Source organism: Bubalus bubalis, chromosome 5, assembly GCF_019923935.1.
Source record: "Bubalus bubalis isolate 160015118507 breed Murrah chromosome 5, NDDB_SH_1, whole genome shotgun sequence".
Classification (NCBI taxonomy): domain Eukaryota; kingdom Metazoa; phylum Chordata; class Mammalia; order Artiodactyla; family Bovidae; genus Bubalus; species Bubalus bubalis.
In genome coordinates, this window is record NC_059161.1 from 78,870,692 (window position 1) to 78,887,709 (window position 17,018).

Sequence of the window (17,018 nt, forward strand, 5' to 3'; positions counted from 1 at the left end):
GCGACCGACAGATGGGAAAGAGTGTGGTGGTATCTAATGCGCTGCGGAACCGCTCTTCTGCAGTTGCGTAGTGTTTTATTTATTCAACGTGGCATGAAATCTCTCTTGAAGGAAAGAAGCGATTAACCCTGCCACACCAGGCCCCTCAAGGTCTTCTTTTCTCCTTAACTTGCTAGCCTTGCTTTTGCCTCCTTGCGCCTTTTGCACCTGGAGTCAGGATCTTGCGGTCACCACAGGCTCCATGGCGCCTCCACTCCAGCGGGAGGCAAGCCAGCCGCCCTCCTGGCACCCGAACAGGAGCTGTGAAAACTGCCCAGCTGCTGCAGGGCCCTGGCTCTGAATCCAGGTGCCGGAGCTGCCCATGAAGTTGACCTGGATCTGAAGCAGTTCCCATGTGCAAGGAAAGCTGGCACGCTCCACAGTTGCTGTTCACTCTGGTGTGGTTGCGGTCCTCTGTCTCCCCCTCTCTGCGTCTAACCCTCCCTCAACTCCTGCAGGGTCCCCGTGGGACTGCGCCCCCAGCCATGCACTAACTAGGTGCCTACAGTCCTGATTTCCTGTCAGTTTCAACAGAAACGAGTAGATTTTTGAAAAGGAGCATTAAATATTAAAAAAAAAAAATGATAGTGCACATGCTAAAAAACCAAAACAAAACAAAACACAGGAGTCTCAAGATTTTCCGGATCACATGTTTCTGATAGAAAATAAAGGTACTGAAATCTGAGGTGGGCTGGTTCCATCCAAGCAGCTGGCCCCTGGCTCCTTCCTTCATTTCACCCCTGTGTCTGGAGTCCCCTCTCCTCTCACCCTGAAGGGCTCCCTCCTCCTCCCCACGCTTCCTGCCCATCCTTTTGGGGCTGAGACTTGGGATAGAAACAAGTGTGGGCTGAAGCCCCTGGGTTGTGCGTCTCTGTGCCGAGAGAGCCATCCCCACCAGCACTGGGAAATGGTGACAGCTGCCCGGAGGCTCTCCTTGTGACCCTGAGCCCCGTGGGGATCCCCTGACCCGCATCCGGACATGTGGGAGCAGAGGTTGTCCAGACCTTCCTCCATCCATTCTCTCTTCATTGGTGATGAAGGAGAAATATCACACAGGCACGCACATGCATGCACAGCCTTTCAGTGTGAGCCTTTCTCCATTCCTCTTCCCTCTGGGTGCTATGTTATGATTTCTGCAGAAGACAGCGTCTTGGGAAGAAAAGAGCTCTGGCTCTAGAGCGGGACCATCTTGGCTCCGGTTTCAGCTCTCTGCAGCTTCTTGCCTGGCTCTGGGCCAGTGAGTTGCTTCTGAGCCTCAATGTCCTCGCCTGTGAAGTGAGCGGAGGATGCCAGCCTCTCAGAGCTTGCCCTAACACTGCCAGTGTTCCTGATGGTTAATTCCCCTCCTCTCTCCCTTCACATCTGCTTCCTCCTGATGCAGGTGCAAGGTAGAGAAGGGTCTACAGTGATTGGCAGAAACCCTGTGCCCTGGCCCCATGGCTTGAAATAGGCACGTGCAGATCCGCCTTCTAATTGTCACCCACTGCTCGTGTAGTCTAGACGTGGGGTTAGACCTCCCCCATCAGAGCCCCAGCTGGCCACCTTTTAATGAGGGGCTGTCCCTTTTCAGGAAGCCTCCTGTTAAGGTCAGCCCCACTGCCAGGCATGGGCAGTCACACCACTTGTTCTTTTACCCCCAACCCACATTTGCTGCTGCTGCTGCTAAGTCACTTCGGTCGTGTCCGACTCTGCGACCCCATAGATGGCAGCCCACTAGACTCCCCCTTCCCTGGGATTCTCCAGGCAAGAACACTGGAGTGGGTTGCCATTTTCTTCTCCAATGCATGAAAGTAAAAAGTGAAAGTGAAGTTGCTCTGTTGTGTCCGACCCTCAGCGACCCCATGGACTGCAGCCTTCCAGGCTCCTCAGTCCATGGGATTTTCCAGGCAAGAGTACTGGAGTGGGGTGCCATTGCCTTCTCTGCAACCCACATTTATTGAGCACCGATCATGTGCCAACCCCCGTGTGAGGTGAAGGGGAAACCAGGGTGGAGCAGGCCCAGCCCCTGTCCTGGAGAAACTCAGGCCCAGGAGGCAGCCACCCCATGGTTGCTGCTCAGCTGGGGTTGGTGCTGGGGGAGGGAGAGGATGGAGGGCAGGGATGTCACAAAGGAGGTGACAGTCGAGCTGATGATGGACGGTAATTAAGAGTTTACCCAGCAGCGAATAGCAGAGCATTCCAGAGTGAGTTAAAAGGCCTGCAGGCACAGAAGGGAACATCCAGTTCCTATTCAGCTCAGGAAATGAGAGGAGGGGAGGCCCTGCAGAGGGGGGTGGGGACGGCTGGGGCTGGGGCTGCTGCTCAAGCAGCCGGGGGTCTGCATTTGGTCAAGGAGAGCTGGTGGCCTCCCTCATCACAAGGAGAGAGCTGAGGCAGAGGGACTGAATGACAGATGGAGCACCCAGAGGAGAAGGGGACCCCAGGGGCGCATGAAGGATCGGGAGATTGGGCAATGTGGGCAGCAGAAGCTTCTGGCCCATTCACATGTTACCAAAAAGCCATTCTCCCCTGGGGCCCTTTTTCTCGGATACTGCACTAGTGAAGCAAGAGGGTGTAGGTGTGCATGTCATGGCCACGTCTGCGGGGATATAGAGCTCATTTGTTGAACTCCTGCTGTGCGCCAGCGCTGTGCCAGATTTTTTGTAAGTATTACTTCACTCAGTTCAGTTCAATTGCTCAGTTGTGTCCGACTCTACGAACTCATGGACTGCAGCATGCCAGGCCTCCCTGTCCATCACCAACTCCTGGAGCTTACTCAAATGCATGTCCATCGAGTCAGTGATGCCATCCAACCATCTCATCCTCTGTTGTCCCCTGCTCCTCCTGCCTTCACTCTTGCCCAGCATCAGGGTCTTTTCCAATGAGTCAGCTCTTTGCATCAGGTGGCCGAAGTATTAGAGCTTCAGCATCAGTCCTTCCAATGGATATTCAGGATGTGTCTGATTTCCTTTAGGATGGATTGGTTGGATCTCCTTGCAGTCCAAGGGACTCAAGAGTCTTCTCAAACCACAGTTCAAAAGCATCAATTCTTTGGCACTCAGCCTTCTTATGGTCTGACTCTCATATCTATAACTTTGACTAGATGGTTGGATGGCAACACTGACTGAATGGACATGAGTTTGAACAAGTTCTAGGAGATGGTGAAGCACAGGAAAGCCTGGTAGGCTGCAGTCCATGGGGTCACAAAGAGTCAGACATGACTAAGCGACTGAACAGCAACCACCTCACTGAATCCTCAATAACCCTGTGAGACATTATTCCCATTTTACAGATGTAGGAATTGACACTCAGAGAGGATAAGTAATTTGTTCAAGGTCACACAGCTAGGAAGAAGCAGAAGTAGGATTTGAGCTCAAGTCTTTCCTATTCTGAAGGCTGTGCTCTCCATGCTGCTGTGTAAAGCATTTGGTGCCAGGTTCCTTGCCTGTTCTTCATCTAGCCGCTGGGGTTCTGGAGGGATTTATATGGCTTTGCTGCTGCCTTTGTCATTAGAAGGCTGTCACTGGGGTGACAGAGAACAGCAGATATGGGGCTGTCACTGCAGGAAAAAGGTGACGAGGAAGGCACTTCCTCCCCGCCGCTCGATTGGAGGTGGCCACAGCGCTGCCTGGGCAAAGCGTCCCTGTCACGGTTGTTCTGCTGTGTCCCCAGAGTTGTCCTAGACCCCTTCCTCAAGCTGGTGGGATCCAGGCCTCAAAATCCACTGCTGGTTTCTGAAAGATGAAGAGAATTTTATGGAAAGGGGCCAGTCCATCCTCTTCAGAACTGACCCAGGAATAGAGCAGTGGTCCTTAACATTTGGGGCCATAGACCCCACTCAAGGAGAAACATACCCATATGCCCACACTCACATGCACACACACGATTTCAGGTATTTGCCAGGCTCTTCAGTCCAGCTGTGGACTCAAGATTAAGCAGGCTTTCTCTCTGGAGATGCGGGGGGCGTGTTTATGATAAACACAGCTGCTGACTGTGTTTACCCTTCTGACCCTTTCCTCATCCTATGGCTCCTAGAGAGAGCAAAGGAAGTGTTGCTCAAATCCAGTAATTGCTTTTCAAGTGTGTCTTTGGGGAAGCGAAGCCACAGACTGCTTGAGAGTTCTGGCTTCTCTGTATTTAAATTGCCGAGGCCTTCACGTCTGTGAGGGCTGGGTGGGCTGCCTGGGCAGTTGGGAGTGGGCTCTGTGTCTAAAAGTCTGTCGGGATGTCGGCTCTCGGGACCTTGGGAACTCTCCTTGCCCTGAATTCCCTGAAGACTGCTCTGGAGCAGACAGCCGTTGCCGCAAGTCTCTGAGGACCTGCTCCTCCCCCTCGGCCACCTCTGGATGTTCCTCTCCCTCCCTGGCGGGAAGCACGTGCGCTTGTAATAGAGCTGCCTAATCACTTGTTTAAACTAGACATTTGGTGTGTAATGGCTCCTGGCTGGGACCAGAAAAAGCCATCAGCCTTTCTCTGCAGGGACCAGACCTGCCGGACGTGGCTCCGTTTCCTGGAGGAACGGGGGCCATCCTCCCGAAGGCAGCGCCCCTGTGTTAGGAGCCCGGAGAGGGGGTCACCTTTCAAGGTTGGGCAAAGACAGCTGACACCCCACTTCCTTGCTCACCTCCTGGGCACAGGGTGAGCCCAGAATGGGAAGGAGTGAGAAGGCAGGGCACCGGAGGTCATTTCCCAGCTCCGCTAGTGACCTGAGGGGGCAGCTTCTGGAACAGTCTCCTGTGCACCTGCCTTGCTGCCCAGCTGGAGCAGACAGGAAATCTGGCAGGGCCTGAGGCTTCCCAGGCTCGTGGCTATGACTGGAAAGCCAGCAGATTTGCTATTTGCCCAGAGTTTTGAGATCTGGGGAGAGAGACGCTGGAGAAATATAAGCCACAGCTGTGTTAATTATTATTATTTTTTATCATTATTACAGAGAAGAATGTTCCCTTGTTAATTCCCTGGGAAAACGAGCTGGCACCACTCAGGCCTTGAGCCCAGGAGAGCAAGAAGTGGTAAAAAAATAAATAAAATAAAATAGCCTCTGTATCTGCTCCCCTCTGAGCTGGTTCACCTGGCCAGCTCTGTGCCTCTCCCTCACACATATGCACACACACAGACACACACGCACTCTCACATGTGTGCAGCCTGAGCTGCTCCGGCAGAAGGGAGGGGGTATAGTCCCTGGAGTGCTTGTTCTTTTGTCAGTGGGAGAAAGCTGGCCAGGCCACAGCAGAACTGTGTTGGGGAGAAGACCCTTGCTTCTGTTATTCTGGAGGTTTCGGTCGAGGAGCACTGTGAACACCTCCACCATCCACAAGTGGGCTCCCTCGCGGCCTGGCACGTGGTGTGAGGAGTCAGGGCCCAGTGTCACGGGCTGGACGTGTGTCGTGGCTTCTGCACATGCCAGCTGTGGGGCCTGGGCGGTGGCTTCACTTCTCTGAGCCCCCGTTTCCCCTGCAGTGCGTATACCTGCCACTCTCAGAGGGCTGTTCACATGGGTTAGAGAAGAGAGAAACTTTAGGAAAGGCCCAGGACAGAGTAAGTGTTCATTAAATTGTACCTGCTAAAACTCAGAGAAGATGTTCTTATCCCGTTTTACAAGTGATCTGGGGTTCAGGGAGGGGGGTCCCCTAGTTGGTAAGTGGTGGAGCTGCTTTCTTCGGGAGATTCCCATGGGGGCAGAGTGGACCTGGGCCTCCACTGCAGCCAGCTCCGTCATCCCTGGACTGCACACACACGGCCACCCCTCTGGGGACTTCTCCAAGGGCTGACCTGGGCTGCAGCCGCACCCAGTCTCTGCCAGGTGGGGGCAAGGGTGTGGAAGCAGAGGAGACCCCCAGCCAGATGGCAGCATCAGGAGCTGGTGGGGGCAGAGAGGAATGATGGATGACCTGCAAGGTGGGAGAGGGGCAAGGAGAGAGGGCAGTGGTGAAGAAAGAGGTGGAGGCTGGGAGAAGGTGGGCCCCACTGACTTCCAGGAAGCCCGTGGCCGGGCTGCGGCTCCGTTTGCTCAGACAGCTGGATGCCCTTCCAAGAGGAGTTTCCTGTTGGTAAGAATAAAATATCCTTGAACTTGGTGGCAAATCCGGCCACTGAATTTACCTCTCAAATATAATGTGATTGTGAATTGTGGCACATGAATTATATCTGAAAAGCGTTATTTATATATAAGTAATAATTATATATACTGCATATACATATATACACACATGCATTTGCATATATGTGTGTCTGTAATCACAGTCATGTCCAACTCTTTGCAACCCTTTGGACTGTAGCCCTCCAGGCGCCTTTGTACACGGGATTCTCCACGCAAGAATACTGGAGTGGGTTGCCATGCCCTTCTCCAGGGGATCTCCCCAATCCAGGAGTCGAACCCACATCTCCTGCATTGCAGGTGGATTCTTTACCCACTGAGCCATTGGGGAAGCCCCATGCATATATATATAAGTTTATAAATATATAAAATGGGGTTGTTAAGACCACTGGTTCTTGCCCCTTACTAGTTGTATGATCTCGAGACTGAGGTTGGAGGCCTGGCCCTGCAGCCCAGACTGCAGCCAGCAGACTCTCTGCCGGGGCCTGGCGCTCGGGCCCCGGGGAATGGGCAGTCGCGGCCGGGGGCCCCTACGCTCAGTGAATGCATTCATGAAGCAGAAGGGGGGCCAGAAAAAAGCAAAGAAGAGGAAAGAAACACCAGCAAATTCTCCTCTGTCCTCCCCCAGCTCTGCAGCTCCTGGGGGAACCGAGCTGCATAATACAATGGGATTTAATAAAATGCCTTTAACTCACAAAGTTTGTCTGCTGCCAGCTCCTTAATTAAATTGCCTAATGCTGCTTTGCGATGGCGGCACAGACTCCTGTGTTTAAAGAGCGTGGTGTTGCCATGGCGCTCTCCCGGCAGGGCCAGCCGGCCTGGAGGAGCATACAGATGAGGCGGGGGCCTGGCCCTGCCCGCAGCGTCCACCACACCAGGCACACACACCAGACACACACACACCACATACACACACACACATAGACAGACACACACACACATAGACACACACACACACCAGACACACACACACATAGACAGACACACACACACATAGACAGACACACACACCAGACACACACACACATAGACAGACACACACACCACAGACACACACACACATAGACACACACACCACAGACACACACACCAGACATACACACATATAGACACACATACCAGGCACACACACACACCAGATACACACATACCAGACACACACACCAGACAGACACATACCATATACACACACCACAGACACATACACACACACCAGACACATGCATATCAGACACACACACACACCCCAGACATGCACACACACCAGACACACACACATAGACACACACACACCACATACACATACACCACACACACACCAGACACACACACATAGACACACACCAGACACACACACATAGACACACACCAGACACATACACCACAGACACACACACCACAGACACACACCAGACACATACACCACAGACACACACACCAGACACACACACACACACACCAGGCACACACACAGTCACACGCACACACACCAGGCACACAGTCACGCACACACACCAGGCACACACACCAGGCACACACGCACACACCACACACACACACACCACAGGCCTGGCCCCTGCCCACAGTGTCTGCCCCACCACACTCACACACACACTACAGTATACCCTGGTGTTCCTGGGAGAGGGTTTAATCCCTGCCAAGAACGCTAGCCGAGGCTTTAGAAAGGGGAGACCTGGGGACATGGCAGAACAGAGCTGGCCTGCCGGCGTGGCAGTGGTCCTGGGCCCCGCCCTGGCACTTGGGGCAGCCCCTCGAGGCCTGGGCAGCTGGTATCTCCCCAGCCACCGGCTCCTATGGGCAGCCTCTCCATCTCCCCTGGTGACCACCCAAATACCCTTGTCTGTGTGTGCCGAGACCCAGAGAGGGCCGGGAAACACTGGTAGAGAGTCCGTGAGTCTGATGAGAAAAGGGTAGGGTGTTTTTTCACACATGGAGGGTGGAGGAAAGAGACGTTCACTTGCTTATGGAATTTTCCGTTAGGTGCAGTGCTTCTCAGCAAAACCAGTTGGGTATTTTCCCCCTCTACTTTATTATGAAAAATTTTAAATATTGTATCACAACAAAGTTGACAGAATTTAACACTGAGCAGTCATATACCCACTACCTAGATTCTACCATTAACCTTGGATGAGACTTGCTTTATCACATCTCCTCCCATCCATCAATCCATCTTATTTTTCCTGCATTTTAAAGTAAATTGCTGGTATTAGTACATTTTCCCTAAATGCTTCAACAACCACGGAGTTCAACTTTATTTTACAGATTTGTTTTTTATGTAAAATCTACATGCAAATAAATTCTGGGGAGTTTTCCTTCCATGCCTGCATTGTACCCCCAGAGACTGGTTTAATTGGTCTGGAGTGAGATGCAGATATGAGTATATTTTAAAAGATCCTCATATGAATCTCTGGTGCAGCCGGAGTTGAAAAACAGAGATAACAGGAGGCAAAGAGTGATCATTTTTATTTCCCCCAAGGAGAATGCGAAGCTCTGGTTGCCTGTCCCCGTTTATACTCCCAGCCCCACTTCCCTTCCCCTAGTACCACATTCATGCTGCTTTTAGGGTGTACATGTGAATCCACTCATGCTCATGTTAGCCTTACAGGGTAGGGTCTCTTCATCTGTATTTCCCAATGGCAAAATCCATATCTCTTTCAGATGGTGTACAAGTCACAGGGATGAACCTGAACAAATCTTAGGATGATCAGGGTACTTACGATGACCAGGATTGAGGCAGTGGATGCAGGGATGATGATGCTGGTGAAAGGTGTTCACAGTGATGAGTGGTGAAGACAGTGAGTGAGGGGTCCTGGGGTCACAGCTGAGGACGACAACAGGGGGTGAAACTGATGGAGACGGTGTGCTGCAGGCGGGGCGACCACCAGCGTGGTGTCAACCCCAGGTGGCTGCCTCGTGGTGGCGACTTTCATGTGGTGCTGCTAATGTTCCCCTTCCTGTGAGGGCGTGCAAACACATGCTCACTCACCACACTGATGCCCATCTGGGAAGAATATTGGTCATCGTATGGCAAGAAGGTTGGTCCCACCATTTGAGAACCCCACTGCTGCAAAGTGCAGCTCCTTCCAAAATGCCGAGAGGTCACCTGAGAGCTGCACCCCCTGGAGCCCTGGACAAGGCCCTGACAGAGCAGCAGCCCCGCGGTCGGCTGCCCCGTTTCACTGTGCTTTAACAAGACTCAGCTCTAGCGTTAAGTACGAGTGGATCATTAGGAACATTTATTTAAGTTGACCAGCTCTGAGCCAGCTGGACCTGGGATGCCAGCCATCTCATGATCGATAGAGATTTTATTTGCTGCCTGCGTGGTTTCCTGTTCCTTTCATGCCTGGTAAGCTTGAGTGAGGACAGAGGAAAAGGGCTCGGCTCCCTCCCTGAGGCAATAGGGGGCAAAAGGGTGCAAAGCCCAGCACTCCTGTCCCTCACCACAGCACTTAGCTGGCCCCCCTCTGCATTGTCCTGGGCTGCTGGGATGAGAACGAAGTTAGGATGCTAAGGTGTACTATTTTAAATATATACACATATATCAAATATATATCAACATATATATGTATAAGGAATTGATTTAGGAAAACATCTTGAAAGAAAGTGAAAGTGAAGTCGCTCTGTCGTGTCCGACTCTTTGCAACCCCGTGGACTGTAGCCCACCAGGCTTCTCTGTCCATGGGATTCTCCAGGCAAGAATACTGGAGTGGGTTGCCATTTCCTTCTCCAGGGGATCTTCCCGACCCAGAGTTCGAACCCAGGTCTCCCGCATTGCAGGCAGATGCTTTAACCTCTGAGCCACCAGGGAAGCCCCCACTTTAAATATATACGTATATATCAAATATATATCAACATATATATGTATAAGGAATTGATTTAGAAAAATATCTTAATGTTGTCCAACCCTTTCATTTTACAGATAAGAAAACTAGGGCCAAGTGGGCAACAAATAGAATCCCTGTTGAGAACAACACTAAGAATCCCTTTCATGTATATAATATTGCTAATGAGGCAAAGACACCTAACGCCTATGATCTGATTTGATTTTTAAACCAGCCCTGTGAGCTGGCAAGGACCTTCCTGCCCATTTGACAGACAGCTCCTGAGTTATTCCCAGATTTTTTCCACTAGCAGTTAAGCCTAGATGGTATACCGCAGTCCATAGCATATTTCACACTCATGTTTTCATTAGATCTAAACCAGATCTCTCTCTGGACAAATGACAGAAGGCACTAGTCTTATCCCCATTTCTCAGAAGTGAAAACTGAGGCTCATGGAGATTAAGCATTTTGCCAAGCTTGTACAGTTAGTAAGTGGTAGAGTGACAGCCAGAATCTAGGATCCCAGCATAAGTTTGCTGGGGCTGCCATATCAAAGTACTACAAAATAGACTGGATGGCTTAACCAAGAGTAACTGAATTGCCTCGGGTTCTGGAGGCTGGAAACCTGAAATCGATATGTTGGCTGGGCGGCAGGGTGTAGTCTTTCTGCAGCCTGGAGGGGAGGTTCCCCCCCAGCCCTTGGTGCTGTCTTCGGCGGCTCAGAGCTGCAGCGCTTCATTTGCGTTCTTCATCACCTCATTGCATTCTCCCTGTGTCTCCGTGTCTGTGTCCAAGTTCATCTCTTCTTACAAGGACACCAGTATTGGATTAGGGCCCACCCTAACCTAATAATCGGAGAAGGCAATGGCACCCCACTCCAGTACTCTTGCCTGGAAAATCCCATGGACAGAGGAGCCTGCTGGATTGCAGTCCATGGGGTCGCTAAGAGTCGGACACGACTGAGCGACTTCACTTTCACTTTCCACTTTCATGGATTGGAGAAGAAAAAGGCAACCCACTCCAGTGTTGTTGCTTGGAGAATCCCAGGGACGGGGGAGCCTGATGGGCTACCGTCTATGGGGTGGCACAGGGTCGGACACGACTGAAGCGACTTAGTAGCAGCAGCAGCAACCTAATATAACCTCATCTTTACTTGATTACCTCTGCAAAGACCTTGTTTCCAAATTAAGGTCATATGCACAGGATCTAGGAGTAGGTCTTCGTTGTATCTTTTGTGGGGGACACAGGTCAATCCATAAGGGTCCAGTGGACTTCTGCAATGCTGTTTGCATCCTGTGCTGCATCCCACCCATTTTCTCCTCCGTGGCTTCCTCTGCCAAGGACGAGGCACTCCCCTCTCCTCCAATGAAGAAAGTGGGGCTGGCTCAAATCCCTTTTCACCTTCCGCTCTTCCCAAACGATTACAGGCTACTAAGGTGGAATCGTGAAATAGAGGCAGGCTTTTTGTCTTTTTTACGCCCAGACAGTAAAAATCATTAAGGCTTGCTCTTAATTAGTTTCATTTCGAAGCTTCTAAATATTGATTTAACCTACACTCCTTTGTACTTGCTGCAGTCACTGAATTATGCCTGATATTGATCACGGGATGGAAGTGTTTCCCTCCACCAGGCCCTGGGCCCTAGAAGCCCGTGGTCCCCCAGCGGGTCTGAGGGGCTCAGAAGGCATTGATGGGCTTGGAGGCAAGAAGCCCCTGCCAGGTTGGATAGGGCCTTCCTCTCCCAGAAGTGCTATTCAGCTTAGGCCAGGGGCCAGTGTCTTTCTCTTGGGCTGGCCCACGCTTGGGGGAATTTGATCAGCTGGAAACTTCCCATTCTTTCCAGGCCTGAAGAGAGCTGGGCAGGGGCAGCTGGAGGAGGGTGCTGTGGGGTCAGGGTTTAGAGCAAGGGCATTGGCAGCCGCCAGACCTTGTTTGACTCCTAGCTTTACCAGCTGGATGTTCTTGGGTGAGGGACATATCCTCTCACATCTGTGAAATGGGGCTAGTAATCCCCTTATCTTGCTGTGGTTTTGAGCATTGAGTGTGAGCACTCACGTCAGAGCCCAGCCCAAGGCTGGCTGAGAGAGTCTTCAGTCAATGGCTACCATTATTAACATTGCTGTCCCTCTGGGATAATAAATCTGGATTTGGAAGCACACAGTGTCTTTAAGCTAAAAGCCGTGGCTTTTACTTGCTTGCTATATGATCCTGGGCAAGTCACTTAATATCCTTTCCATTAAAATGGGAGTGATGACATCTATGATCTTGCCAGCCTATTGTGAGACTCACACAGGATCATGGAGGTGGAAGAATTTAAACTGCGAGGTGCGAACGGTCATAAGGGGTATTGTTATTGATGGCTACGGGAGGCACTGCCTTCCATGCCCTCTGTCTGCGAACCATGTGCCTTCTGGCTCCAGCCTGCTGTTCCGGTCTCTTCACACGGCTTGCACTGTTGGAAACTAAGGGGGTCCACTCAGTTCTTGAAGCTCTCTTCATCATTTTTGTCCCAGGACCTTTGTTCCTGGTGTCCCCAGTATGTAAAGAATATCTTTCACCATCTGTGCATCTGTTGACCTGTTGATTTAGACAACACTTCCCTGGGAGGTTTGTTTTCTAAAGAAACAAAAACAACTTTATTGGTACATTTCATACCTTCAGATCTACCCATTTTTTGTGCATAATTGAATGACTTTTGGAAATTTCCTCTGAATTTTTGCCCAGTGTCCCTCATGAGGCAGAATTGTGTTTTCTCCTCTGGACCGTGTCCCTGTTGCCCTTGGTGGGTACTTCTGTGACAACTCTCATCATGCTTTAGTAGAGTGGGGATTTTTTAAATCTGTGATCACACCTGCCCTCCCCGTGACCTTGTACCCCTAGCCGCCCATAGTGCCAGCATACAGTCGCAACTCTATTAATGCCCATTGGGTAGAAAGTTTCATTGTGGCCAGAACAGAGGTGTGAGGCGTCTGGAATACTCAACCCTGACCTATCAGCATAATGATATGAAGCTCATCATATGCGGAGTTTTAAGTAAGCATTCCTAGCTGGCACTGTTCTTGTTTACAGAATTCTAGGCTCAGCTGGGGGGCGCTTTAGAGATTATCCAGCCCAGCAGTTCTCCAACATGGAGCCCATGGGAGGCACCTGGAGGGTTTGCTCAAGCACAGATAACTAGGCCCCACCCTCTGATCCTGGAGGTCTGCGGTGGGCTGGAGAATCTGCACAGCTAACAAATTTCCAGGTGATGCCGATGGTGCCGTTCCAGGGACCTCAGCTTTAGAAGCGCGCTGTACCCCAGCCCCTAGGTCACAGGTGAGGGGCCCGGACACATCCCCAGGCCAGTCCAGGCCAGGGGCAAACCCAGTCCTGTCCCGCCCCGCGCCCTCTGCCACTTCCCGCGCTCTGACCTCTGCTCCCGCCCTGACTGCAGAGAAGCTGGATGCGGGCCCAGGTCACACGGGGCCTCTGACAAAGGCTCCAGTCGGGGCAGGACGAGGGGGTGCTGACTGAGGGGGGAAGCAGGGGACGGGGAGGGCCCCGGGAGGGGGCAGGCCCAGGCTGGGCAGGGCGGGCCTGGAGGAGGCCGTGCGGACAGGCCGCGCTCCCTGCGGTCGGTTGCGGGGGCCCTCCGCGGGGCTCGGCTGCAGCCATCTGTCTCGCAGGCCTGCCCGAGACAGCTGACAGAGAGGGGAGGCGGTGAGCCCCACCGGGGCCGAGGCTCCTTCCGCCGCGCCATTTATCTCGGAGCTTCATCTGGCAAACCTGCTGATGAAACGAGTCTCCTTTTCTCTCCGCCTCATCAATTTTCATTCTGATTTCATTTTCTTTTTCCGTTAGAAGAGCTTTGGCCTTTCTCCTTGTGTAACTGGTCTGTTCCCCATTGGCTCTGCGTCTTTCTTCTCAGCCCCGAGCCCGCCCCCCAGGCACCCCTCCCAGCGCACTCCCACTGTGCTCACCTTGGTGCTTCTCTCCCCCTTAGTTCTGGGCACAGGGGTCACAGAGTTGCCTCGAGGGGCTCACAGTCTGACACAGGAGCTGAGCATCATACTGGATGTGGGTTCCTCGATGAGAAAAAGAGCAAGGGATTAATTAGCTGGGGGTGGGGGTGGTAATGGAAGACTTCAGAAAAGGACAGTGTGAACTGAGGCCTCAGAGAATTCCCAGGGTACACGAGCGTGACAGGGACTTCTGGGCAAGGCCCCTGCATGTACAGAAGCAGCGGGGCAGGAAAGAGCATTGCTCACCTCTCTCTGAAGCCTCCTTCCGCCTGCACCTGGCTCCCAGGGACCCACTGCATCTTAAGGGCTGCTGAAATGCTGCCCAGCACCCTCGGCTGATTCTAGGAAGGGCAGGAGCAATTACTGGGAGGGAGCGGGAGAGGCTGAAGGTCGGCGCTTGGCCTTGGCTGCCCCTTGGGCTGGCGGCCAGTGCAGACTGGCTGTGGGCTGCAGCCACACTGGGACCCTTGCAGCGCTGCTGGGAAGGGCCCTCTCGACCCTTCCAAGGAGCACCTGGGCAAATGGAGGAGCTGCTCACCTAAGCCAACGAGAGTGAGCTGTTTGTTGGGTGAGAGTGTCAGACACTGGTGATCTATAAGTGGACTGAGTTCCAGAGCCTTCTAGAGTCCTGAAGACTAGAAACAGAACCCTGATTGGAAGCCGCAGGGAGTGCTTAGAGTTGACCCAGGAGAGGGCAGCTCCACCAAGAAGGAGTATCAGCCTGAGATGGAAGAGCTCCTGGGAAAGGCTGCCCGCACTAGGAAGCACACATCCACGGGCAAGCCGTCTGGGGCGGGCCTGGTGCGTGGGGGGCCTGGAAGCTGGAGACTGTGCCCCAGACAAACCCAGGGAGATGGAAGCGGAAGAGGGCTCCACTGAATGCCGGGCGCTTGGCAGGCATCACCTCTTTTAGATTTCCCCCATGAGGGAGGTCTCTCCCCAGCTACCAAGGAGGAGCCTGAGTAGGGATACTCAAGGTCCAGGATTCAGGTGCAGACTGACTCCAAAGCCCTCTTTTGAACGGCTGACCTAATCTAAGGCCCCGGAGAGTCCAAGGCCAGTCCAGAGACCTGGAGATGCACATATTTCTTTCTGGAAACAAATCCCTTCCCTCCCAAGTCAGGAAAAGGTTTTTTACTGAAACAGTGACTCCTCTCACTGCAAAGTAGAAGAGAGGGCAAAGGTGGACGGGAGGACCTCATCCTTTCCCCAAGAGATGCCCCCCATTTTTATCCCTGGTCTCTTCCAGTCTCCCCAGCATCTTCCACTCTTGGAACAGCTTCTGGTACCAGAATCATGGAAGCAGAAAGGGCTGGTGTGTGAGGCACAGCCAGGTTCCCACTCGGGCCCGTCCACATCCGAGCTGTGGGACCTGGGTCTGATCCCTGGGCTCCACTGAGTTGAAGTTTCTTTTGTAAAAAGTACCCACTTACAGGGATGTTGGAAGGATGGGATAAGGTATGTAAAGGGCCAACAAATAGAAATCCGGCATGTACAAAGCACTCAGGAATGTTGTATCTTCCCTCTGACACTGATTTATATCATCCTTCCTGCGGCGTCAACGAGAGTTGAAGGGACTCACCTCAGTCAGAGAGGTCCTGCAGACTCATCATTTCCAAGCTTTTATAGCTGCGACTCAAGGGCAAAAATGCATGATTTTGCATCATATCTGACTGTGTACAAGTGTGTGTGTGTGTGTGTGTGTATAAAACAGAAAGAAAAACGTTTCTTAAAACATTGCTTCCTCTAGCTACATACCACGCACTCTATTGTCTATTTCATTTTTAAATGCACATTGTTATCCACTTTAAACTGTTTTCATGACCCACTAATGGGTTGCTGCTCATAGTTCATGGTTGTAAATACCTCCCACCCTCTACACTGCCCTAGGTTCTGAGAAGATAAAAATCAGTACCAAACCATCCCTTCCTCCAGGAAGTTGCATCCTGGTTGAGAAAACAGGCAGTAAGACAGATGCTGTTACAGTGGAGGTTTGTTCCGGGTTCCAGGGGCTGCAGTGGGCATGACCACCTTTCTCGGAGGGACTCTGGGAACATGTTGCAAGGAGGTGGCATTTGGGATGGGTTTTTAATGACTGGAAAGGAGTTTGACAGTTGAAGTTGGGGAGAGGTTTTGTGGGTTGAGTGCGAGGCCTGAGGAAGGGAAGGAAATAGCAGGTCTAGTTTGGGGGGAGCATGAGGTGTTTGGGAACAAGAGGGTCACTCAGGGCTGAGAAGGAGACACCAAAAGAGGCTATCGTAAGAGTCAAGACAAGCGATGAGAAGGGATCGTAAGCATGCGCACTGCAGTGGGCACGTGTGAGGCGGGAGAGGGTCAAGGTGGCGGAGATTCCCAGTCCTGGAGACTGGTGGGTGCTGGTGCTGCCTGAGCTGGTTTGGTGGGAGGTGTTGGGCTTAGGGCCCGTCGAGTGCGAGGAGCCTCTGAAATGGGTAGGTGCAGAGGCCCGGGGCAGTGAGAGGGAGTCTGGTCTGGGCCTCTCCTCTCTGGCCGCTCCCCTGCTTGTCCCCTTGCCTGCTACCGCAGACTCTGTCATCAGAATATCTACAGGTCTGGCAGCAGAAAGGGGCTGGCAGTGCTGCCCCAGGAGGAGGCCAAGGCCCAGCAGGGCTCTGGGGAAGGGCTGCCAGGGGTGTGGGGCCAGGAGGTCATCCTGCCTTTGCCCGAGGCAGCATAGCACTCACGGGTTCAGGTCATAGGGTTCCAACCTGAGAGGGGACCCTAAGACGTAGGACTGTAGATCAAGAAAGAGAAATAGAGGCATCTCCCTTCTTGGAGATCACTGATTAAGAATGAGACCCTGGGAAGCTATAGTCACTGTGAAGCAGGAGGATGAATTAGGTGAATTTCAAGTCTGAGGTTCTGGAGTTCCCTAGGGCCTGAGTCAATATTTCCAGAGCCGTGGTTTCGAGTTGTGATGGGGAAGGAAGGGGAGTTCTGTCCTTAAAAGATGAAGTTGACCGACGGTGACAGAGTCAGGCGGGACAATGGCTACTCCAGGCGGGAGCTGCACATTGACTGGGAAGCGTCGCACAGGAACCTCAGGA

The 17,018-nt window shown here is 52.4% G+C and overlaps 1 protein-coding gene and 1 long non-coding RNA gene across 2 annotated transcripts in view; one reads left to right on the plus strand and one right to left on the minus strand.

Annotated features, from left to right (window-relative positions):
* The window catches only part of LRRN2 (leucine rich repeat neuronal 2), a 62,298-nt gene that overhangs the window by 37,720 nt on the left and 7,560 nt on the right, over positions 1-17,018 (plus strand). The gene's annotated exons all lie outside the window — the stretch shown is intronic.
* LOC123333749 lies at positions 13,578-14,337 on the minus strand. The gene is made up of 3 exons (XR_006551253.1): positions 14,200-14,337; positions 13,912-14,016; positions 13,578-13,720 (listed from the first exon to the last, which is right to left on the minus strand). It is a non-coding gene; the product is annotated as an uncharacterized LOC123333749 (long non-coding RNA).